We start from the raw sequence: 25335 nt of genomic DNA, 5'->3' as shown, positions 1-25335 counted from the left end.
TAAATCAGATTTTACACAATTCCTCGTAATGGTTAACCCATCTAGGCCCCAGAGATGATATTATAAAGGAATACTTAAAATAGAGATCATGAGAAAGGACTCAGTTGTAGGCAAGTTGCTATCTGCAATGCTAATGTAATTACACAGACCAAATCTTAGTTTTTTTATTTTTTCTCTTCACCAGATTCCTCAGGTACTTAGGTACCTCTTTCACAACTTAGCCCTTGATTATGCAGGGTCCTGCAGATCATCCTTCTTTTTACCGGCATCAGTTCTATTCTTTTTTACACTGTGACTTTATTAAGAATGTGCCTGGGGGCTGGAGCCATAGCACAGCGGGTAGGGCGTTTGCCTTGCTGATCTGGGTTCGATTCCCAGCATCCCATATGGTCCCCTGAGCACCGCCAGGGGTGATTCCTGAGTGCAGAGCCAGGAGTAACTCCTGTGCACTGCCAGGTGTGACCCAAAAAGCAAAAAAAAAAAAAAAAAGAATGTTCCCTGTACTATTCTTCCTCACCAGCAATCTGACATCTAACCATGGATTTATGAATAGAAACTGGATAACAGAGATTCTTTTTTTTTTTTTTTTTTTTTTTTTTTGCTTTTTGGGTCACACCCAGCGATGCTCAGGGGTTACTCCTGGCTCTGCACTCAGGAATTGCTCCTGGCAGTGCTTGGGGGACCATATGGGATGCCGGGGATCGAACCCAGGTCGGCCGCGTGCAAGGCAAACGCCCTACCCGCTGTGCTATCGCTCCGGCCCCTGGATAACAGAGATTCTTAACAAAATTGTTGTTTGTGTATCAAATGTCAACCAGGATTGGTATATTGTTTTTATCCAAAAGACATTTAGAACAAAAACTAGTGAATTTCTTTTTGCTCTTGGTTGAAACTATATCAGTATGGTGGTGACTTTGTTATTTCTTATTTGCTAGATGTGTTGACTGTTCAGAACATTATATGAATTTCTGGGATACGTGTAGCAGGCCAGTGATCAGAGCCCTGTGGTTCGACAGTGAAGGACCTGCAAAGCTCCAGCTAAAGAGTACAATGATGCTGTTTATTATATGTATTAGTTGGCTTTGAGGGCAAAAAAAAATCTGACCTTATCAAGATAAGATTACCTAGTTTATTTGACATCAAATATCAAGTCTTGCTGAGATTTTTCCATTATTTGGGTTTGTCTTGAGATAGTGCTTTTCCATAATTTATATCAGAATCATCATTTTTATTTTCAATGTGTGGGCTTGTACCTGGGGCCTTGAGCTTACCTGACTTTACATTTGAGATATACTGCCAGTCCATGTGAGGATTTTTTTATAGGACATATTCTCTGGTTTCTCTCCCCTCTCTTCTGAGAATCCAATTTAGTAGGTTTAGGGTAAGGCCTAGGAATATGAATTTTTACAAGTTCCCAGTTGTTATGCAGTGTTAAATGCTTATGCATCTAATATAGATCAGTATGATTAAGCTTTGAAATAAACCACATAGATTTAAAGTTTTCAAAAGTTATCTTAAACACTGATACCTTTAAGTAAAAGAGAATATTATCTCTGTATTAAAACATCTTTTAAAAGGGTACCTACAAGTGACCTTTCTACATTGGGTAGTTTCTAGAATATTCTAACTCTTGCTGGCTCATCTTTTTCCCTGATCTTATCCCCAAGGGTGCTCTCAAAATGAAATGTCAAGATTGTGATACACCAGGAAATTAATGGGATATTCTCTACTGATAATTTGACTCTTTCTCAAGGATGTGAAGGCTTTAAGGATTATTAGGGAGCAAGAAGATTACCAGATAGTTTTAATATAAATTATTAATTCAGTAGGAAAAAAGTATAATTTGCTTCCAGATTATACACCAATGCACATAAACTGTTTCTCATTCCTCTCTTTGTAAGATTATTTGTTTTTCCAACAGTAAAGCAAGGCAGACTCTGTCATGCCTGAGTTTGAATTCAGGATGTTTTTCCAATTTGGAGGCAGACCCCTTGAAAAATGTTTTAATAATGTAACAATGCAATGAGAAGTCTATTGCTCTTAGGAAAGTTATAAATAATTTATTGGATCATCAAACCAATACCCATTAATACAAATAAAGCCTCAACTAAATTGCAAATAAACACACGTAAGTCCATGTAAGCACATTTAAAATTTTTCTGTTTTCAGTTTTTGGTCCACACCAGGTTGTGCTTGGGGCTCACTCTTTGGCTTTGGACTCAGAGAACCCTCCTAGCATGGCTCAGGGAAGACCATATGTGGTGCTGGGGATCGAAACCCAGTGCTTGCTCTACTGTCTTTCTGGACCAAAAAATATTATTTGAAAAATAAATAAAGCTACTTTTTTGGGGAAAAGTTATGACATTTAAAAGGTTTGTGATTGAATGCTAAATAAAAGAGCAATTAAAATTTATATTGACATGAATCAAATTGGGAGGGGAACCAGAATGTAGTAAATTGACTTTATCAGCTAAGATGTTATTAATATTATACCTAGATGATATAATTTCAGTCATTTAAATTTATCTTATAGTTATAGTCATCCCCCTTTATTTTCTAAATTCTAATGAAAGCACCTAACTTTATAAGAAAAAAAATAAATGTACATTTTCAGGAATTCATATATGTTAGACACTAACTTTATGGATTAACTTCACTCATGTAAAAGATTGAAAACAAGATAAAGAATACAAATGAATGTTTCTTGAAATCATATAACTGTGATATCAAATAGTACCAAACAGTGGGCTGGGTTGCAAAGTAGCAAACACTTTCCAGCTTGGTCACCCAGTCCCCACATTTGAAACTTATGGCAGGGATGACTAATGTCATCAGCCAACTTTTCTACAGAGTCCTGGAATCTGAACTTTACAGCTATCCATCAAGCACCCCCCCGCCCCCACCACCCCAGTCACACACAGTTACAGTTGATTGGAGATGACACCTCAGGAGCATTCACCTAGTATTCCCTTGCTTAACAAAGTTCCTGTCCCCAAGGCACTGTTTCTCACTGGGAGACAGGCAAACATAAAAAAACAAAGATTACATTCTCAGTTCAAAATAACCTGAATGAAGAAATGCCACAAAGCAGCAGCTGATAATTACATTAGTAATTTTATTCTGAGATGGTGAGAACATCAAATATTTTTGAATATTTGTCTATTTGGTGTCAAACTTTGTCTATTTGGTGTCAAGATATATAGAAGGAAATATCTCTATCTCGTATTTTGCAAATCAGAACCCTTTTAATTCCTGGATGAAAAAGAACTAATATATGTATCTCAAACAATGAACCTGAACGTGTTGGTTTGTCTCTCTAGGTCTCAATTTTAATTTACTTTAAAGTGAGTCAGGAATTCTCTGCTATGAGAGGTTATGGCAAATGCAATAATATGTAGATAAGAAAGGCATGAAAGTTATATAAAGCTTTATTTTTATGGATATCAATTTATCTTGGTAACATCAATTTATCAAATAATGACCTCTCTATGCTTCTGCTGTCATAAGGTATAATTTCTACTTTACTTGGAATAGTTTGAAAAATAGATGGATTTTCAGATAATTATATTAATCTCTTATGATATCAGTGTTACTTTTCATTGACAATGGACTAAGCCAAATCATAGAGGCCACATTGTCAAATAGAGAAATAAATACAAATTTTGTCTCTTAACTATAAGGGGAAATAGCCACCTGACTTTCATATGGGAAAGCACAGTAGTTTTTCACAAAGTTTTATAGCAGCATATTAAATAATTTTCAGACTGCTTGTGAGGTAATAGATAACAAGGGTAGAGATGAAAATGCTTTGTAATTCAAGGATGTTGAATGGCATTTTTAGGTGCTGGACAAAGAGTCCAAATTAGTTCAACTTGTTCACTTACTAGTCATTTGTCTTTGGGTATTGTGAGCAGCCTCTAATTGTTTTCTTTTCTAAGCTTCTACTTTCCCCTTAAGAGGGCAACTGTACTGAAATCTTCATTCCAGTAACTACCTCATTCTCCATTCTGAGAAATGATATATGAATAGGCCTGACCAATACGAACATCAGTAATAGAATGGGACAGGGATGGGTGGCCCAAATAAGGTTAATTACATCTGGAGATTTTGCTAGAATTTTTAGGAGAGAAAACTTTTGTTCTACATGGGAGGCTGCTAAACCTATAGCTGCTCTTTTTTTAATTTATTGTCAAGAGAATTTGCCTGAAAATGAAGCCAAGCCAAAAGAAAAGACATAACAAAGGAGAAAAATAAATTACAAATGAATACATAGTTGCCTAAATTGGATCATTACTAAAGCTAGAAGCCCCTCCCTTAGGATCTCGAGGGTTCTTTGCATCAGTAAATTAGTTGATTGGTATAAAACTTGCATTGGTTTGATTGCTTGCCGTCAGTTCTAACCAACTGAATAGGACTTTTAGGTCCTCTAGGGCCTCAGGTTTTGTTTCCTTAAAGGGTTAGATCATTGAAAAAAATTGTTTATTTCTGATTTCAAAAGCAACATATATTCATTACAAAATTATGACAAAAGATGATTAGGTAATGTTCACATATATCAGTTAATGTTTGCTGTGTAACAAAGCACAACCAAAGCTGATGGCTGGAAATAAGTGTTTATTATTGTTCATGTCTAAATGTTAGTTGAGTGGTTCTGCTGACGTGTTTTAATCTTAGCAGATCACACTTAAAGTTGTTTGTGGGTTGTGAGCTTGTGTGTTGGCTGGAGCCGACAGCACTCGGATGACCGAAGTAGCCAAACTGGTGGGGCTGGCTGTCAGGTAAGACAATCAGTTGCCTGGGCTATGTCTCTTATCAGAGAGAAGGATAATCTGGGGCTTGTCTTCATGGTGTCTGTGCAGGTCCTGAAAGAGCAAGTGGAACCCCTCTTGGAGATCTAGGTTTTGTAAATTGATAGTCTACAACTGAAAATATTGCCTAGTGGTGGAAAAACTTGCTTTTTCATATATTAGACTCAGATCCCTAGCAGCACACATACAAAACTTGTATTATGTATTTTTCTTGAAACACATGGTTTTCATCTTGACTGTATACCTTGGACATATTTCCACTTGCATGTGTCTTTTCTAAAAGATGAAATGTAGATGATATGCTTAGCATTGACTTTCTGAGACTCTAACTTTCATTATAAACCAATTTTCAGGCTCTAAGTGATAAGAGAACTGTTAGGTTTCCAAGCAACTAAAAAGTGGAGCTTATAACCCTGAATATGGAACTTTTGTGTTGAGCGATTATATCCTTGCTATCTAAAAATTACTTATCATAATTATTAATGATTATAACAACTGAAAGTTTATTTGTGCTGAAATTCCATCAATTGACACTTATTAACCCTGGGAAGTATATGCTGATTGTTTAGGATAAACCTCTTGTCTTCTGTTTTGCACCAGTTCATCAAATGTGTTAAAACTGGAAGTCAGAACAAGCTACTAAGAATAGGTGATACCCAAGTTGTAGGTTAAGTGCTCACCACACAGATTATACAACGTCAAGTTAAAAAGGAATTAAGGGCTGAGGCTCATGACTTGTTTCTGGATATTTGGTTTTGAGATATTGTAAAGTATTGGAGTTATTCATGGCTTTTCAAAGCTTACCCCAAGAATTCCTGCTCCACTGAGATTTAAACCTGAAAACTTTGTAACTTTGTAACTTTCCACAATAAAAAATTAAAAAAAAAAAAAGAATTCCTGCTCCAGTTTGAAGATAACTCATACAACAGCAACAGGCTTTAGAAACCAGAATACATTATTTCATAGTATGATTAAAATCTCTGGGAAATTTTAGAAAGCAGGTGTTAGTTAAAGTATGAGAAGGAAGTATCTGATGGTAAGTAATTCATTGTTGAAATAATCAGTGCTTTTGATTTTTCTTTCCTTTAGTATAACCAAAGTTTAGGCACTTGTTACACTGACAGAATTGATCACTAGGACATGAGCTAAGAGTAAATAGAATGTAGTGTCCAGTATAAGGCAGCACTTTTCATTCATCTGTTAATTTCTTCACTTAGAAAATATTTATTGACAAACTGCTCTTTCTTTTGGGAATTTAAACATAATTGTTTTCTCTCAACCCTCAAGATCTTATACTTTAATAAAGATAGATTAATACCCATAATGAGATCTGAAGAGTTCCATAGCAAGAATTGATGAATGTAATTGTTTTAGAAATTGATTTGTACGTAAAGATCCCTAAAATAAAGAACATTTTAATAATACAGGCAACTATTGGAGTGTTTGTTTCTATTATTTAGAGTTCTTCAAAGAAACCAAACCAACAGGAGTGTTACTATAAGTTTACGGATTAGGGAGGTAGAGAGAAAACAAAGAGATAAGTAGGTAGACAAATATTGATTGATTTTGAAGAGCAAGCTTATAGTTCAAGAGGTTGGCATATTCGAAATATGCTGGGCAATAGGGCAAAGCAAAGATTCTGGGAAAAGTTGATGATGCAGTTTGAGTCCAGAGGCAGTATGCTGGCATAATTCCTTTTATTTAAGTCTCAAAGTCTTTTTCTTTTAAGGTATGCAGTTAATTGGATGAGGTTTTCTCTCATAATGGGAAGAAATAAGCTTTATATTATCTTCTGATTAATTATAACTAAAAATGTTCTCACAACAAAATTTAGAGTGCTATTCAACTGAAACCCTAGACAGCATTGTCTGGCTAAACTGACACATAAAGATAACCATCACAGTGCTAAATACAGCACCTATATTCACTCTGAAATCATAGTTAATCTCCAAATAAAGATAATAACAAGGTTATGTTCTGTTTAACATCATGCAGATACCCTGCTTTATGATCACACGTTACTATACTTTAAAGGTAGAGGATCAAAGTCCTTGGATAGTGTTTCTTTTCTCTTTGTCATCCCATAAGTCAAACAATATATTAAATATAAATTTAACAAATTCAAATACTACCATGCAAAATTAATGCATATAATATTATATGGTATGGGAATAAGAAAGATAAGAAAATGATGTTTACTGGATGTACAAATTTATTATGAAATTTGAAAATATCATAATTATCTTCCTTGTGCCTATAAGTGATTGCATGAGCAGAGCTGTTATTTATAACTACCTTTCTCCACTACTCATTATGTATTCCCTTTGTCCTCAGCAAGTATCTTAGCAGGATGTGGTTCTCTCCCTGGTGAGGTGATCCTAACTTTCATTGCTGAAGGTTCTGGGCCATCAGTTATCCAGCAAGAAATGAAATGTTTTCATTGACTTTAATCACAAAATTAAAATGTACTGAGATATATCCTCAGGGATATTCTGTATTCCAGGCAGTTCTTTATCTCCATCATCAAGAAGCAGTCTAGTTTTTCCTTTGGCAATTGACATCAATCAGCACAGTAACGTTCTTTGCCTATTGATTCAAAGACATGAGGCACCCCAAACCTTGTGGCTGCTTAACATTCTGTCCATTGGAATCCTTGCTGTGACTTCTGGTAGGAGTCTTCATTCTTCTAGAATTAAGATCTTAAGAACCATGGAGAAAAAATATTGCATGAACAAGATGCAAACATTTTGCTATTGGATCACCAGGAATATTTGCTTGTGATCACTTCTTGATATTTGGACCCATCAATCATGACTATCTTAGTTATAGGAGACACAGCACCATATACTGAATAGCTATTCAAAGTGTTATTAGAGAACTTTTACCTAACCCTAAAAGTCAGTTCCAATTAGTTACTACTACACTGGAATCCTTAACAGGCTATTCTACCATTCATTTAAGCCAATTGCATCTGGAAATGTGGCAAAGTCAGTAAGCATGGGTCCATAAGTCACCCTGTACTTGCTGTGAAGTGAGTTTCTTGATCAGAAGTGATGGACTGTCATCCAATGTGAACATGGCTAAGGCATTCTGTAAATCTAGAGGTCATAGTATTTGACAGAAACATTGAGTGCAGGGAAAACTAATCCAAATTTGGGTGGATGTGTATATTTAGATAAGAACATAATACTGCCTCCTCCATGATGAAAGTGATTGAATATATCAATTAGACCAATGCAACGGATCACCGCAGGTATTACTGCTGTACTGGAAAATCAAATCAATGCAGAGAGAGGTAAAGGTCTGCAGAGTAAGGAACTGTAATTCTGAAATCAATTTCATAACTCTTACACTCTGGCCCACAGTCCTGAGAAAGCCCTAAAAGTGAGCATCAAAGATAGTAATTTCCAGGGAAACTCTGGTGTTAAGGACTAAATGCAGGAGGCCTGTCAGTGATTGAAATCAGCCTGTAACTTTGTGTGATTTGGGCAACTACCTCACTCATTCTGTGCCTCTTCTGTAAAATCACAGTATGAATAACTCAAACCAGAATTCTAGAAACGGTATTTACTCTGGGGATGTAGTTCCAGTGGTTAAGTGCTTACCTTGCTTGTATGAGACCCTGAGTTTGGTACTTATCACTACACACAAAAAAATGGAAGTGGTGCTTATGATGTTTGGTTATTTACATTTCTGGCAGTTAGATTCACAAACCTCAGAGATCATTAGAAAAGGAAACTAGATGGGTTTCTGGGTGTCCCCTGCCATCATCTGTGTTTCAGCCAGAGAAACTTTGATCATTTTATCAAGGGGAGTGGGGAGATCACTGGACTGGAAGATAAGGTGCCTTCAGCATTATAGAGGAGTGAGACTGAGATTCAGTGAACACTTACCATACTTGTATTCCTCTGTTTTGTTTTAACCTAAATGTTTCCCCCCCCCGTTACCTATCGCATTGTATTTTAATACAGATATATTATTTCTTGTAATTTTGTTGTTTGGCTAGTTGTTGTTTTCTGCTCTGCATGGTTCCAGTTGGGAAATCTTATGAAATCACATTCATCTGGCAGCTAAGCTTTATGTTTCTAAAACTCCTGTCCCATACATCTAAGGTCTCAGTGCTGGGGGATGATTAGGAAATCTGCTCTTTACCTCATACCCTATCATCCTCAGTGCTTGCCCATGGCAGCGTAGCATGGGGAACTCTTCAGTGGTGCTTTCTGACATATTTGATTGACGAATGTAAGTTGCAATGTCTGCAGATTTAAAGGAAAGAGAAATGGATCCTCCCCTCTTAATGGGTAAGGTTTTGTGTATGTGCAGAGGTGGAGAAATTAATAAAGCTTGTATTTTATTTCATTGATTTTCTTTATTGTTTTTCTATTCCTCATTTCATTAATTTATGCCCTATTACCTATTAATTTTTCTTTCTGCTTGTCTTGGGATTAGGTTGTTTCTTTCTATCTCCACTAATGTCATCAGGTGGAAATTTACATTATAGATACTGACTGTATGGTTGCTGCTTGCTTGCTTTAAATTTTACTTTCCTTGTATTTGTGTTTTTAAAGTATATCTTTCTCCTTTGGAAAAGACAGACTTTCCTATTTTTCTCTTTTCTCACATTGCGCTAATGTTCTTATACATACAACTGCATAAATGAAAATATAAAAATTCATCGTTACAATTATTGATCAATACAGTTTTGTTTATGAACAAAGTTATGAAAAGCAATGAGACAAATATGTATTTATAAAGTTGTTATACTAACCTTCTTATTTATCATTTCTGATTCTTTCATTTCTGTCAATGGCAGTTAGTCTCTGGTGGTGGTATTTATTTACACCAGTGTGTTTTCACTCACCACCTTTGTGACATTGTCAAATACTCTACATATCTGTATGTTCCAGGCCTAACAATATTATTACATTAAAATTTGGGTTTTTTTTAATTTTTGCTTTTTGGGTCACACCAGCTGATGATGCTCAGGGGTTACTCCTGGCTCTGCACTCAGGAATTACTCCTGGCAGTGCCTAGGGGACCATATGGGATGCTGGGAATCGAACCCTGTGCAAGGCAAATGCCCTACCCTCTGTGCTATCACTCTAGCCCCGACATTAAAATTTTGTATAGTAGATATTTATATTAGTCAAGAGAAAAATTAAAGGAGAAATCAATTCTGCCCTTTAAAATTACCTGGCTGATGTGCTGATATGTGGTGGTGGTGGTGGTGGTGTTTGTGTGTGTGTGTGTGTGTGTCTGTGTGTGTATTGTGTGTGTGTGTATTGTGTGTGTGTGTGTGTGTGTGTTTGGGATTTCTTTCCATCAGTGTAAAGAAATTCATGTTGTATTTTTGTAAGGTGAATTAGTTACCACCTATGGGGCAATCTACAACAATTTTTTGCAAAATTCAATAAAGCTTTGTACTGCACAGGCCCAGAAGCATACAACTCCACCCATTACCAACAGGTGGCATTAGAATTTGCATTAGTAGTATCATAAATATGCTGATGAGCACCTTGGTTGGAACTCTCAAGTTATACATACAGAGAATTTCACTACTGCACTTCAGTATACTAATCAGTCTTGGTTAGAACCTCTGGAAGGTCACAGAAGGGAAGTTCCCAAGCATGGGCCAGGTCTTCAGAGCTGTCAAAGTGGCTGCTGTGGTCGACCTGACTCACAAAACAGAAGAACTGAGGTTTCCAGTTCTGGCTCCATCCCAAGACAAAGAAAATATTCCTAATTATGCTGTGACAGTTTAAAGCTGGTCATATCTACAGTTTCAGCAGTTCTGTAAGTGACCCTGTAATCGAAACCAGTTCCTTTCGTGCTCTCTCTTTCTCTCTCTCTTTAATTTGGAAAAATCATTAAAACAAAATAAAACAAGAGCTCAATTAGGAAAGACCCACTACAAAACAGATAATTAGTGCATTCCCAGAAAAGGAGTGTTTGGGGATGTACCTGGATTGAGAGAAGCAATGCCAAACACCACAGGCCAGAAACTATGCTGGGTTTTGTCAAAATTTCTTTCTAATGCCTTAGGGAAACAATCCTCTGAGTCAGCTGTTATTATCTCCTGTTTATAGAAGCAGAATCTGGAGGCCTGAGGAGAGTTTCAGTAACTGGTTCCAGTCACAATAAAAGTGGAAGAGGGTTGAAATGTAGGTCTTGGTGTTCCAGATCTTGTGAAAATGTTAACAGTTAAAATGGTAAACTTTGGGTGGTGAGAGCGCCTTTTAGTTTTGGTCTAGTTCACACCATCTTTGTTAGTCAACATCCCAGTTTCCCAATTCTTCCTATACTCAGTTAATAATTCATTCTGTTTTATGTACAGACGGATGTCCTTATGTAAGAATATTCCACTTTAGTGCTTTGGAGATGGATTCAGTGGTTTGGCAATAGATCCAATGGCTTGGGAATTTTAAGTAAAATAATTTAATTCTTTGTCCTCATTAATGGAAAGAAATACGAGGTGCTGTGTTTGCCTTCCTAATAGTAGAAACTTAAGCTTATTTGTTTATGTGTATAAAGTTGACTTGCAGATCATGAGATTTAAAACACTTTCATGATGGTATTATAATCTAAGCTATGTGGTTCCCTGGTTAATAGGTAAAATATGTAGCCCTAGATATCATGATATCTTTATTTCACCAACACTACCAAAATCAGTTTAGGACTTTGTGGAAGTTATTTTATCTTGTTGAACTTTGAATTACCCATTGGTAAATTTAGAGAGCTGTACTTGATACTTCTGTTTCTGTGATTTAGATTAGCACTTTGTGATGATCTCATGAGATTCTTAGAGGTTAAAAGAATTATTCAAAAGACCCAGGCACTTGTGTTTTCTGTAATTCACCATTACTTAGACCATACGACATATAAGTCAATTACATCACTACTGAAGTAGCCAAGCTTTTTCTTTCCCACCCAGCTATACACTTCCATTTGAAAATTCATGCTGTATTACTCTTTGAGGTTCTTGTTTGATCTCTAAATGCAAGGATTTACTCTTCCTGCAAACTTAGTACCACTAACATAATGATGACTCTTCTGTTGTGCAAAGTTTTACTATACCCAATGCCTTGGCATACTTTGAATGCCTACTATGTGTACCATTAAAAGTAGAGTGTCTCATTTAGCTCTCCTGACATGTTTGTAAAGTGGATATGTTATTCTCTCTCTTATAGACTGGAAAAGCATGAAGATCAGAGAGAGTAGAAAGCATAACTTTAAGTAGAATTTAGATTCCCCCAAAATACATTCTGTGCTCTTTATAGCCAAGCTGCCTTCCATTAGTAGTGAAAGATTTCAAAGCTTCAGGACCATTCACTGAGATCGGATCTATCTTTCTAAATTATATGTCTGCTTTCCATACAATTTAGGAAACAATAAAGGATACTTGGAGATAACTATAATAGCTAATCTGGAGATTTGTATAAACTACTAAACATGTTATGAGTGCAGACATTGATTAGTAGATCATAGCTAAGGATAGTTTATCAAGGCAGAGGACTGGAAAATAGAAAAGACAAATGTAGCAGTCCTTTGGGAAGAATTAGGTTTTCTGTTTGAGTTGAAGGATCTGAGAATGAAGACCTGTGATGTAAGATTATGGCTATCATGTTTTTGTCATAATTGCACCTTAAAAAAGCCATTTCAAAATGGTCTTAAGTACCTGTTCCTTTCAGAATTCTTGGAGGTATAAACTACTGGTATCATTACTCAAACCAGAAACCCTGAAAATATTCTAACCAATATAGTCTCCCATGCATCTGAAATGCTTTTAATAGTCAACATTGAGTAAAAGCACAGATATTTGTCCTTTTTAATTTTCTTTCCCCCTAATGTTTCTTTCCCCCTAGTTGAAGTTCGCCAGGAGAGAGAAACATTAAAGCAACTTCTCATAGAAAATTTCAAGTTTAACACTTCTGCTCAGATTGTTTATAAATAAGTTGGGCAGTGACATTAAGGGAAATTGATTACAAATTTTAAGGTCAAAACTAACCATGAGGTATCAATTCTTATACTGGTAGTTTGTTGATGAGAAATAGTTTTGAGCAGAGATTTCTGATGACATACAGTTTTTCTCTGTAGATCACGTATCATGATTTAATAACTAGATGACAGGTTATTATATTATTTTTGTATATTTGTTCTTGAATGAACTTGACACTTGAATTATGCTGAGGTTCTCTGTTGCTCTTTCTTTCCTATTTCAACCTTGGCCTTGCCTCATGGAAAAGAGATCTTGGAAGAACAATCTTCAAGTTAATAGCCAGTGCCTACTTTTCTCCAGGGAAAGCTAATACTGACTTTTAAAAGGATGGGAGTTTTGAGACACTTTTTAAAGTAGAAGTGGCAAATATTTAAATCTATAATACATTCTCTATGTGGGGGAAGATAAAAGAAAGTGATAAATAATAATTCCTTTTATAGAATCTCTTTAAAAAGTGAAACAGTTTTTTATAACAAAAACACCCTGGAATCTAAAGCTTCTTTTAAAATTCTACATTCAATAGCTTTTATGCAAATTATTTCATCCCTTTTTCTTGTGCCAAATATGAATAATGATAGCCCTTTTCTAAAGCTTACAAAGAGTTCTTCTAATGGTATCAGTTTGGTTTTAAAGATTCAGTTAGCTGGGGGAACATGTTTACAATTGACAAACAAGATTCTTTGGAGTAATTAATTAGTGGTTATAAAGGAGAGGGAAGATTGGCTCTTTTCAAATAGAGGAGCCAAATACTTCTTATAAGTAGATAGCTTCTGATAAGTAGAAAGTTTTCCCTACTCCTTCAAATATATCCAAATATATCCAGTTTGAACTCCAACTACCATTCCTATTGAACCAGATGCCCTTCTTTATGCCCTTAGTGGTGGTGGAGTGCTGTCAGGTTTGAGTAGCCTTAATAGATTGGATAAAAGCTGCCATTCTTTTCTGTCTGAGAAAAATTTAATTCATTAGCTAATTTTGGGTCTCTTAAGTGATGCTAAGGCAGACTAGGGCCCCATCAACAATTCTGGATCAAATGTGCTTGTTGGTTTAATGCAAGGACCCAAGGATGAGATGTTGCTTGGGCCTTGTTTTGCAGGAAGTAATGGGACTTCTCCACAGAGGTTGGAGGCCTCTAGGGCAATACCTAACAATGCCGGGACCACCATTCATGTTGAGGTTCTGCGTCCATGCCAGTTTCCAGGAATCTGCACTGGTTGCATGCTAAGCAGAAGCCCAAACTACAATACTACTTTGCAGCTCTCTGAGAAAAAAAAATTTTTTTTTTTGCTTTTTGGGTCACACCCAGCAATACACAGGGATTACTCCTGGCTCTGCCCTTAGGAATTACTCCTGGCAATGCTTGGGGGACCATATGGGATGCCGGGGATCAAACCTGGGTCAGCTGCATGCAAGACAAACGCCCTACCTGCTATACTATGGCTCCGGCCTCCTCTCTGAGAAAAATTTTAATGACTAACCTTATCAACTTCATTTGCAACAACCTTGGATTATTATTTTGAGAAAATCATGTCATCTTTATGTGCCTCAGTTTCTTTGTTGGACTACTTTGGATATGGAACCTAATATATTTTTGAGCTCACATCTGAAGTCCGCAAACTGTAAGACTTGAGGCAATCAGCCTCACACACACAAAATACAATCCTTCCTATATATGTGCATTCCAAATTGCTTCTGGAAGTTCTTAAACTCCATAAGCCTTAATATGAATTTGATGAGCATCCTAGTAATTCCAGCTGCCTCTGTGTTGCTGCAGTGTACTTTGTCTCATCCCTTACTGAGAAGATGCAGGAAGAGAATAAAGTAAGATGGATTTTATGATTGCTCTTGTTCTCTTGGTGAAATATAGTAGGAGGGAAAGCAAGGTGCATTTCATGATACCATTTGGAGATTACCAACTTTGGATCAGGAGACAATGAAATATGAGTTTTTAAGTGAGAACTTTAGGTACTCATTCCATAGACCCACAGTGTACCACCATGGAAGAAGTAAGGAGGAGGATAAACTGAAACACTATGCCAATCAGGAAACAACTCAATGAGGTCACATGGAATGTATTTATGAATTAGTGTGTTGAGAGTGGTGGAGTTCAGATACCATTCTGACTACATGAGAATGGCTGTCTTCTGATGTTACAGTAAGTGAACATTGTCAGTTATTAATTTAGGAGATGCTTTTTGGTTTACTTTTTGGAAAGTGAAATCTAGGAGGACTCCCGTTCGGTGCTCTTTGGAGTATATAGCCACAAATGTAGGGAGAAGAATGAGCGAGGATGGGAAGTTCTTTGAATATTTCCATCAATAAGAAGAATCTATACTAGTAAAGTCTTTGTAAGCTGTAAGCTTATGCCTGCAGATACTTACAATAAGAGTTCAACATCTGCTATTGAATAAATGAATTTACCCAAGTACAACATGTAGTGGAAAGATTACTGGGATGCATACTGACTTGAATCTATTGTTTGTTTGCCTGTCTCTCTGTATTGGCTGCACATGACTGTGCTCAGGGCTTACTACTGGCTCTGCCCTCTGGGATGAAGTCTGGCAGGGCTCAGGGACCCATATAGGGTGCCTGTGAATGAGTGCTTGTTGACGTGTGCAAGGCAAACATTGTACCCACTGTACTATCTCTCCAGTTTACCTCCCGCACCAACCCTCTCACAATACACAACATACTTGGGCTTTCTTTCTGCTCTCTCTTTTGTCTGTGACCTTGGACATAGTATATATTGTGTCTGAATCAATTAGGACAGAAAGACAGAAGACAGTATTTAATGAGAAGGGGGTATAAACTGTAGTTCAAGGATTTACATATGAGTCATGAAAGAGACTGAGAAGGTCTCATAGGAATTCCTCTTAATGAGATTGCCAATTGGACAGCAACCACAGAACACTTTCATGACCTCAGGATCGAGGGACAAAGGAGGCTGAATGACATCAGCTCATTGTATAGAGTCAACTAGCTCAAGGCTACTAGTCAAAATATTTATGATTGGGTTTCAGGCATTAAAATGTTTCATAAAAATGTCACCCAATCCCATTTACCTCCCACCACCATTCTGCTTCTACAAGAAGCATGATCTTCTTTTACGTTTTTGCAGTATAGTTATAGTATTGTTACTGAGCGGGTTCCATAATTAACACTTGACCTCCTTTCAGCACCCCCTCTTCCCTTCACCATAGATGGAGCCCGCTCCCTGTCCTATCCCCAGCCCCTCTAGTACACATTTTCTTCTAAATGCCAGGTCATATGTTCTTTGTTTCCATTGTCTTTGGGTATTCATCATTCCACCCTTATATTTCTTTATATCCTATACTGTGGGGAGAGATCATTCCATGCTGGTCATTTTCTTTTTTTTTTTAATTAATAGTTTATTTTTAATTAGTGAGTCAACGTGAGGGTACAGTTACAGATTTATACATTTTTGTGCTCATGTTTCTCCCTTACAAAGTTTGATAACCCATCCCTTCACCAGTGCCCATTCTCCACCACCAGTAAACCCAACATCCCTTCCCCCCTCCCCAGTCCCGTCTCCCCCCACCCCACACTGCCACTATGGCAGGGTATTCCCTTTTGTTCTCTCTCTCTGATTAGGTGTTGTGGTTTGCAATAAAGGTGTTGAGTGGCCATTGTGTTGTCTCTAGTCTATATTCGGCCCGCATCATCTTTCCCCCACATGACCAACAACCACATTTTACTTGGTGTTCCCTTCTCTGATTTGCCCAGAGTGAGAGAACAGCCTCCAAGCCATGGTGACAACCTCCTGGTACTTATTTCTACTATTCTTGGGTGTTAGTCTTATAGTCTATTATTCTATATTCCACAGATGAGTGCAATCTTTCTATGTCTGTCTCTCTCTTTCTGACTCATTTCACTTAGCATGATACTTTCCATGTTGATCCACTTATATGCAAACGTCATGACCTCATTTTTTCTAACAGCTGCATAGTATTCCATTGTATAGATGTACCAGAGTTTCTTCAACCAGTCATCTGTTCTAGGGCACTCGGGTTTTTTCCAGATTCTGGCTATTGTAAACAGTGCTGCGATGAACATATAAGTGCAAATGTCATTTCGACTATACTTTTTGGCTTTTCTGGGATATATTCCCAGCAGTGGTATTGCTGGGTCAAATGGGAGCTCAACCTCTAGTTTTTTGAGAATCGTCCATATTGTTTTCCAAAAGGGCTGAACTAGCCGACATTCCCACCCATGCTGGTCGTTTTCTCTCCCTCTGACTAACTTCACTCATCATAATACTTGCTGGGTCTCTACAGGTGTTAGCAAATTTCATGACTATCTTTTCTTGTGGCTGAGTAGTATTCCTTTAATATAGATGTATCATAGTTCTTTATACAGTTATCTATTCTTTGACACTTTAGTTGTTTCCAGATTTTGGCTATGTGGATAGTGATGCAAGGAACATAGGGGTGCAAATATCTTTTCTCCATTTTGTTTTTGGGTATATTCCAAAAAGCAGAGGAGCTGGGTCAAATGGAAATTCAATTTCTAGATTTTTTTAGTGTGTCCATATTGTTTTCCAGAAAGGCTGCACAAGTTGACATTGCCACCAGCAGTGAATGAGAGTCCCTTTCTCCCTGCATCTGCACCAGCACTGGATTTTGATGTGTGGCAGTCTCTGTGGCAGGAGATGATATCCCATTGTTGTTTTGATTTGCATCTCTCTTATGATTAGTGATTTAGAGCATTTTTTATGTGCTTTTTGGCCATTTATATTTCTTCTTTGAAGAAGTTTCTCTTCATCTCTTCTTTCCGTTTTGTATAGGATTAGAATTATTTTCTTGTGAAGATCTACCACTGCCTTATATATCTATAATTAGTATCATGAACTATAGTATAATACATGTTTTTTAAGCTACTTATGACCCCCAACTTAGTTCTAATACCTTCATCCTATTAAGAATTACTGAAACAAGGCAAAGTTAATCAAAGAGACAGTGGTTCATAGAAAATGCTTAATAGATTTTTCAGCAAAACAAAATTGTAATGCAAATATCTGTGGGAAATAGCAGTAGATTAAGTTGCATAACTGGGGATAAAGTAATTATGAGGCCCTTTCTTGGATGTTGGGTTATAGGTGGTCCTGGTTCCCCCCGCTCCAGCCCCGCCAAACGTGACTTTTTATTCAGAGGTACACACAAAAAGGTAAAAGCTTTTTAAAAACACAATCCACTAAGATTGGAGGGGAGAGGGGAGAGGGGAGAGCAAGGAATAATTGAGTTACAAATGCTGGCCCAGGTTGTTTTTTCCATAAACCTTAGATGTATACCTGGTAGGTAATTCCTTGCTCTAAGCTACATTTTGGTATGAGTGTCATATATTTCAAGGATTTGCAACTGCTCTAATCCTCTTTTTCTAGTGAAGCAATAGTAATGAAGAAGGTGAGGTACTCAAAGGAAAGACCGCTAGGTTGTCTTTTTTAATTCTGCAAAAGATTTAGGCCTTTGCCTCTTCACTCTGTTAGCCGTATCTTTTGTACTGGTCAAGACAACACTTTATTTGCTTAATCCCAGTTTTCTAAAAGGGTCACAGATAGTTTTAGAGAGCTGGAGAAAGCCTTTAAAAAATCCAGATAAGAATCTTCCTGGGGGCTAGAAGCTAGATGGATTAACAGTCTGGGTTTTGTTTTGCTTTGTTTTTTTTCCTTAGACACAGTGTTAGTCACAAAATACCTGTTGCCCCTACAAATACTTCTAAAGAGAGGATTCATTCTTAGCAATAAGAATTTGCAAACCTGTAAGAATACAAGGTTATTATTTATGTTACTGTGTGAGATAAAATGAGCTATCATGGAAAAACAAGTATATTTGTTCTGGGGAGGAAAAGAATCCAAATTTTTAAAAATATAAAATCGTTGAAAAAAATGTCTCCTTGGTGTTTTTCAAAGTTGCCAACCCTTGTCCTATCTCTGTGTCTCTATCCTGACAGCATCCTCCTTCCCTGGCTTAATCCCTCATGTCTCTGCTTGAATGTCTCCTCAGAGAAGCCGTCTTTGAACAATGAACTGAGAAAGTCTCTGCTCTCACCGAAAGTTGACCTTTCAAGGAAAAATGTGAAATAAACCTATGAATGTTTAATGTTTAATAGATGAAGAGCAAGGATAAGGGAAAATGGCTAATGAGCTTGGAGAGAAGGAAAGCCAGAGAGTGATGACAGTCACAGAGAAAGAAAACAAAGGCATGAGAGAGAGTGGTGGAGGTAGCTGATTATGGAGGCCATGGTAACACTCCGGAGGACCCTCAGAAAATGTTCTAGTTTGCTATTCTGAGCACAAGAGTAACAGGACCTAATTTTTATTTGATCATTTTGGTTGTCCTGTGGAAAATAAACTCAGAAAATAAAGGATGATAGGAGATACCAGTTGTGGAGCATTTCTTTGGGTGAGTGGGTCAAGAGTTTTATCTATTTAAATTTCCACTTTAATTCAGGACTTAAATTCACAATCCACTAGCTACCATTTTCTGAAATCTTACAAGAATAACAATACTGGACAAAGATTTCCCCACTTTACCCCCATTATTTTTAATTGAGGCCTCATGGGTTATAATACTGTTAATGATGCTTTTATGAATACAGTATTCCAATATCAAGCAAAATACCAATGTCCACTTCCCCCTACCAGTGTTTTGAGGTTTCTTCCCAACTATACCTTTCCTTGTAAACTTAGTTCTGAAGGCTATTTCTCCGGTTTTATTGTTTTTAGACATTTGTTACTGTCTTAATATGTTTCTTAATATTCTAAACATGAAAGAGATTGTTCTGTGTCTATTTCTTTCCTTCTGACTGACTTCCCTCAACATGATACCCTCTAATTTCCCCCAAGCAAATTTTTTGATTAAATCTTTTCTTATGAATGAGTTGAATTATATTGTGTAATATACCACAATTTCTTTATCTGCTCATCTGTTCTTGGACATGTGGATTGTTTCCAGTACTTGAATACTGTGAATAGTTCTCCAATAAATAAAGGATCACAAATGTCTGCAAAGGTATTGGGAAAACTGGTAAGCTACATGCAAAAAAAGTGAATTTATTCCCCTTTCTCATACTATACACAAAAGTCAATACAGAATGGACTAGCCACTTTGATATTGCACCTGCACGCATATATTATTGGGGAAGACATAAGAAGAATCCTTCATTACATTGAATCCAAAGGCATTTTCAAAGACTCAATGCCATTTTTCAAGCAAAGAGATGCAAAATAAACAAATGGGGTTGCATCAAATTAAGAATATCTTCACTGTAAAAGAAATGATGACTAGAATGAAAAAGACACTCTATAGACTGCATCATATATTCAAAACATATTGACCTTAAAGCCAGACACCAGGGTCAAAACTAGTTGGCAGAATGATTTAAGAAATTGAATGATAGTATGAACTTGAATAGGGAACAAGTTATAAAATTTCAGATGTACCCATCTGAGTTTTCAATTCCAAGAGAGAGAAGATTGTTTCAAGGTGGGGTGGAGGGCTGGAAGGATGAGCTGCTTTGTGTTCTCTCCTTGTCCTCCTATTGGTAAACATGTTTGTGAATCACATACGTGCTGGCTAGAGATGAGGAAGAAGAGTAACAAGAGGGAGGGAAAACCAGATTCCTTCTTATTGTCATCTGTCAGGGCCAGATAGGTCATGAGCTCAAAGGAGGCTCTTCTGCCTGAAATAACTTACTCTGTCAGCTCAGTTTAGTGGCAGGAAGAGTTCTCCAGAGCCAGTTTGTGTCTGGGTTCTACTTCCCTAGTGAGAACTCCCCAGAGTTATTTTTATCACAGACCCAATGCTGTTGGCTCAATTTGGGATGCCAAAGTGCCACAAGAGAAGTTCCATCTGAATATCTTTTCCAGACCCCCTGGACTGTGAGCAGACAGAATAGCATTCTGCTCAACTACAATGAAGGTATCACTCCTCTTGTGAGAGATAGAGGTGATAGGAGGCTAAAAAGACCTTGGAAGGCAAATTATAAAGTTCTTCAGTGTTGCGTATCATTCCACAGAACCAGGGCCTTCAGCTTGTTTTAAATAGAAAATAAATTGCAGATGAACTTTTGAGAGAATTGCTTTGGAGCAAATGCTTTTGGAATCTTAGAACATTTCTATCTCCACCCTCCTGTCTACTTGTTATCAATTGTTGATGAAATGACTTCCATTCATCCTAGATATCACCTTGAACTGGAGCTGAAATTGACTGCAATTCCACCAGGACCAAAACTTGGAGAGATAAGAACATCAGTATGCCAAGACCAACAAATAAATTAAATCTGTGTCATGGTTACACTGTTTGGCTTACAAAGCCTACAGCTCTGGTTAAAATTCATTCCTTGAAAATTCTCAGACTCTTAATTCCATTTCCCCTGAATATTCCCCAATTTAAAGAATTACCTTTGTGACTTATCTTGCCTTGTCTCCTTCAGGATGGAGGATGATATCAGCCGTTTATATAAAGGTAGATCAAAAATCCTTGGAATTTATGGTATAGGGACATTTTGTGGAACTGAAATAATCTTTATGCTGTGAAGGAAACCAAACTAGTGGCAAGATTTTACACACTGACCTCAAAACATCACTCCCGCTGACTATTATTCCCTGCATTTTCTGTTCTCCTTTTGCAAGATGAGAATTGCATATCATACCACGGAGCAGACAGAAGTTCTGTCAGATCATGACATAAACCAGGCATTACAAGGTGACACCAACTGGATGACTCCAAGAAGAATGTGAATGGGCTGTTGTTAAACAGTGAACTAACTTGGGACTGTGGTGTAGACGCCAATCCAGCCAAACTACAAGTGTGTGCGTGCTTGAGTCATAAGCACTTATCTCCTAGTCTACTCTCTATTCTGCTAGATGCTTCATTTCACTTTGGGTTTCACTGACTCTATTTGAATCCTAATTTTTATTTTGAGTCTTTTGGTAATAGGTGGGAGTGAACAGTGCCGCAATTCTGGCACAGTTTCAGGATTCCCCATTCTCATAATTTTTAATCTATGTTACTGGTACTCAATTGGGGTTAATTTTATCCCCCAGTAGATATTTTATATCTGAAGTCACTTTAGATCGTCACATTTAGGAGAGACATGGTATCTAGTGTGCAGAGACCTGGGACACTAAACATCCTCCACCCCCACACAAAGAATTAACCTGTCCCCCAAAATCCTTTATGAGAGTTGGGGAACCTTGCCCTATAAGAGAAATTTGATCTTGAAACTTCTACTCTGGTGTGTACTGCATTACTGCATATGATATATTTATTGTTGATAGCTAGGGAGATATATGGCAGTTCCTGAATAACCATTCTGATCACCATCTCCTCAAGAAAAACTTTGCTTTTTGTGGGATGTATGATCTTTTCTATGTAGGCATTGAAATCAAGATAGAAAATAGACACAATACAAATAAAAGCAAGTAAGAGGTGAAAAAATGATGAATCCATAAAAAGATAAACACATTTGGATTTTTGTGTTAATATCATTCTGGATAAACTAATCAGCAAAGCACATTGTTGAGAGTCACTTCTTAATCTTGATCCTTGTCTGTATCTCTGTCCATAAAATGACTACACAGAAAAATTTTTTGAGCTCTCAGAATTTCAGGCAAGTGTTTTCTGTGTTCGTCTGAGTAGGACTTCTAATAGGATTCTGAAAAGGCCTCATGATGGATGTCTGGGATGGAAATCCCCAGTGGTTTTTATTTGGGGCTTGACTTAATCAAAAATAATTATGCTAACAAAAGAGGGTGGGAGGGAGTCTGCTTCTCCCAATTTTTTCTATTGTGTAACCAATTTAATGTCAGACTTCTTAAAAGACTTAAAAATATAAGACAGCAGGAAAAACAATTTAATATAAAAATACCAGCATGGACTAAACTTGAGTAGAGTAAATCAAGCATGAAGAAATAGAGTGTCTTAGGACCTAGGTTTTGCTTGTCTTTTTTTTTTTTAATATAATGCTCAACAGCACAGTACCGTGGCATCTGCTTTTCCAGGCATGAACACAACCGCCAAGAAAAGGCTTTCATCAGACACACCCCAGCAAGTCTGGGAGCACTTCTTACCAGAGTTTTCAGACACTCTGGTCTCCCTGTTGCTTAAATTAGATGAGAGTTTAAGGTACAATGCCTGTAACCCCATTCCAAAAATAATAAAAAATGAATTATATCAAATTGTATCAAAACTCTATCATCTACTCAAATCCCTAAAATTTCTCAGTAAAGTATTTCTTTATCTTAAAGCACCACAGACCCTAAAACCCAGATACAGTATTATAGCTGTTTATAGTAACTCAGTAGTTTCAACCTTGTCTACATATTGGAATCACACCCAAAGTCTTTAAAAGGGATTATTACCACTCATCATCTAATTAATTAATTAAACATTTAATTGTTATAAGTCAAATAGGTACAGTATTTTAAAAAAACTCATATAATTTTCCAACCTGAAACCAGTGCAGAGAATGACTGCAGTAACAGTGTAAGCTCTGGCCCTGGGATATCAGAATGCCTGCAGATTTACCACACAGCTTCATCAGTCACAGTGAATCAATTTGGCATTAATTCATGAGACAGAATCTTGGGATGGAGTAAGGGCACAGAAAAACTGGTGTGAGAAGAAGGAATGGCATGTGTAGCTTGAACAAGCTCCTCATGCAGGGCAATTTAACAAACAGCATGGAATGGGCATTGAGCTATCAGTCCTGACACCTCTTAGCACCAGGTCAACTTGTTCATATACTCCGAACGTAGAGGGTATAGCTATTAGCACACTGGAATCTACTTATTCTTTCATACTGAGCCTATTCTATTATTGGCTATCTCCAAGCAAAATAGAAATCACAGGAGAGGAATTAAGAGTACTTAGATACCAAGGTGCAGGGTGTGTAACTTGCTATTTAGTGTGGAGGTGGGGTGGGAAAGGCTTAGTAACAGCAATGCCAGAAAGAAGGCTAATAGGTATAGTACACAGAAACAGATGTCACATATTCCCTATGGTTATTTTGAATCAGCCAAATTCTTGGGTGTTGAGAGGTTTGATAAATATAGTGCCCATTGTGTGAATTCTAGAGATGACCTATAAAAAAAAAACACTTAGAGCAAAAAAAAAAAATTCTAATGAGAACTAATGGTCCTCAATGAACTCCCAGAGGTCACATAAGAACGATAAACAATGGAGTCTGAAACCAGAGTGAAGGGTCATCATGACATTGTGTATATCATTAAATGAATGACCTCCTTCTTTTGGCTGAGAGTCTCTTTCCTGCAGATCCAATAACTTATCTTCTCCTGAGCCTAGGCAGTTCAAGGGAGAAGAGGATTACTGTTTGCAAATGCTCCTTTTCATGCAGCTTTCCTTTAATCACCATTTTTATCCCCTTAAACTTGTCCCAGGGCAATCCTGGTCTGTTGATGCAAGGCAAAAAATGGGAAATAATCAGTTTGGCATGTAATTGGAAGTTGATACTTTTTAAAAAAAATGTAATTTTTAAAAAAATGTGTCATTATGGAAATTTGCCTTGTTTCACATTAGTTAAAGCTGCTCTTGAACTCCATTCCAAGTAGACTTTGTTCAACTTCTTTCAAGTAGATTTGAAAAAGTGACGAGATTTGAAATAGACATGTTCTTGCAGATATTTCATGTGCTCAAGATTTTCAGATCAGAAATCTAAAAATCAATTTATGCCAGGTACCTTCAGACACACTTCCAAGCTGCAGTGATTTATTAAAACATTTGCCAGATACTTCTTTTTCCTCTCTCTCTACAAATACTTAACTGCTCATGGACATGATTTTCCTTGACAACAATGAATCATTGCACTGCTGAGCAGTTATTTATGTGATTTTGGGGGTCAAGAGGATATTTGATCACAGCACCACCTTCAAAGAAAAAATGAATTAATCTTTTCTTCCTAGCAGCCTCCAGGTAAATGAAAAATATCCCAGTGGCAAAGATAGGGTGTAACATAAAGGTCATTCCAGTTCCACTGTAAAACAACTTTCATTTCTGGCTCAGAATCAATATTTAATGTCTGTACAAATGATTAGTGACAGGTTTTCCTAGATAGCTTCAAGGCTGTCTTCTCAGTCTGAGACCCCCCAGCTCTTCTGAAACTGCAGCTACAGAGATCTTTTATTTACTTGTTTCAAAAAAAATGTTGCTGTTGGATTTGGAGCTTGGGTGAAGAGGCTTCAGTTATATATACTGGTCATTTGCTACTTTATTAACAGCACTATTCTGTAATAGATACTCTTGTTATATTGGTTCATCATTTACTCAATTTATTTGGCATAGCCATTTAATTAACTAGTCTTCTTTTATTATTATGTGAATTTTTTTCTATTTCTACCCCTTTCCTTTAAGCACTGTACATTTAAGATTAGAAGTAACCAACAGAATACCATGCCTTATCCAGTGTCTCTTCTGATTAGTTAGAAATGAACTAGCTAGGATTAGGGCATCTTCTTTTTTCCCATAGAATGCATCGTATCTAACCCCCAACTTC

Source organism: Sorex araneus, chromosome 4 (assembly GCF_027595985.1).
Source record: "Sorex araneus isolate mSorAra2 chromosome 4, mSorAra2.pri, whole genome shotgun sequence".
Taxonomy (NCBI): Eukaryota; Metazoa; Chordata; class Mammalia; order Eulipotyphla; family Soricidae; genus Sorex; species Sorex araneus.
The sequence above is the reverse complement of the archived record's forward strand: the minus strand, read 5'-3'. Positions refer to the sequence as shown.